We start from the raw sequence: 2,256 nt of genomic DNA on the forward strand, positions 1-2,256 counted from the left end.
TTCCCCCCCCCCCCAGGCTACTACAGCCAATTGCTTTTACCCCCAGTCTCTAGTTTTCTTCAATAGAGGGAAATCACAGATTCTTAGATATGACTGAACAACACTACCAATTTAGAGATGGTAAGAAGGGTGTATTGATCACCTCCCATAAAAAGGTAGATTGTCTCTTAAATGAAGATCCCAAATAAATGACCGTATTTCTGCCAGCTAAAGAAACAACCACCTCATGTGTTTATGTAATTAGCATAAATAGTCGCTCTGATTTGGAATGGCTCTTCTATTCCTTGTCAGGTGAGATTATCTGGACATTAAATTTAATTTTAACCTGCAAGTCAGGACAAGAAATGGAGGGGGGGGCTTATGCACAAGAAAACCTCTTTTTTTTTTCCTTCTTTATTTCTCTTACAGCTGTGAGCACCAAAGGAGAGCCATTTATTTCACCTCTACATAGGAAGTTCAGGTTCACAGCCCAGAGAAACTAATGCAATGCCTTAACAGGCTTTTTTGCAAGAAGTGTTTATGACCCTGTATTCAGCCACACTTCTTTTTCTATAAGAAACTATTAAACCGATCTGTTCCAAGTAAATTTTCCCACCTTTTCAGAAAAAATCTGAAGGCAAAAGCTAGATACTAAAATTTACAGGAGGGGTGGGGTAGATATATATTATTTTATACAAAACATTTAGAAGAATATGTACCTCCAGAAGTGAGGTATAAATAGCCTGTTCTGCTCAGGAACAGGAAATTGCGCTCTCTTGCAGCATACCATGGCTACAGAATTTTTTACTTGATTGCTAATCCACTTGTCAAAGAATTAAAACAGGAGTTTACTTATTTATAACTATAAACAGCCCAACAACACCACAAATACTGTTTCACTCAGAAAATATTTGCTATTTGTCAAAGTAATTTCAGAAAACTAGAAGCTGGCCTGTGGAATTCACACACAGGGTAGTACTGCAGTAACCACAGTTAACCAGCTGAGGTGGTACTGTGCCCAAAACAGCTTAAATGTGCTAAAAATGGGCTGTTGCCACATATGGCAAATTACTTATGCTAAGGACCATGGCTAAGGTCTTATTTCTCCTCTATACTACACTGTAACGTAGACTTCATATAATGTCAATTTAATCCAATGGAAACTCTGTCTACTGAAGCTAAAGACTCTCCTGATTCCAGCTAGCAAATACTCTTTTCTTTAAAACAAATACTTGTCCTTTCTTCACTCAGGAGAGCCAAGAAAAACAGCAGATCCCTAGCGTCACTAACTGAACAAATCTGACACAAAACACCTACTAAACTTCCTCAGGAGGATACCTGCAACTAAATGCAAACAATGTTTCCATTATACTGGAACTAGTTTGTCATTCATTGTATTCACATGAGTGTGTTCTTAACCTCCAGATCTGGAATGGAACCAGGATGTGATGGAACCAGGAGTCCCCAAGGTGTATAAAGTAATTCTGATATCACTGTTTAAAAGTTAACTGAATCAGCATTTCGGCCTAGTAGTTATGCACCAAATATCATAATTTAACTTCAACAGGCATTATATTTCCTCAAAAGGTAGACTGCTCAGATACTTCAATGAGGGATTAAATTCAATGTTACCTCCCCAATAGTTTTTTTCTTCTAATGTCAGAAAACATGTAACATGATTACTAATGATTCATCCAGCCAAAAATTATTACCATAAAAATTAAATCATAAACTCCTCTTCATTTAGCATCACCTACACTTACTAAAAGCTTTAGAGATCAACAATCTTAAGAGACTGATTATTTTATTAAGTCTAAAATGTAACTTATAGAAAGTGAACACAGGATCACAAGTGAAATTGCATTTAAGATCAATCTAATAACAAATGAGCATGATATATGCTTTATCTGGACTCTTACTGAAACCAGGGCAAGAGCAACACTGACAGCAAATTACCTTAAGCATACAGTTCCACAAGTATGGATGAATAACTTAATGGGAAGTCATTTGCATAAGATATGTTGTGAATACTTAAGCCATAGTCTAACACCTTCTGAGCCTGTATGATGTAAATCTCTGCATTCATTACATTAGCACTTCAGATGCCGAGTCCAACACATCCCAACAACATAAGTATTTCACCTTCCATTTGTCATTTCAGTATTAATAAGGAAGCCAGTGTTGTTCTGTAAACACAGCTCCTAATGCTGGTAAAGTCACTAACAACACAAAAAATATAATAATTAAAAAAATATACATCACTATATATATATATAT

Source organism: Athene cunicularia, assembly GCF_003259725.1.
Source record: "Athene cunicularia isolate RWA chromosome Z unlocalized genomic scaffold, athCun1 chrZ_part2, whole genome shotgun sequence".
NCBI lineage: Eukaryota > Metazoa > Chordata > Aves > Strigiformes > Strigidae > Athene > Athene cunicularia.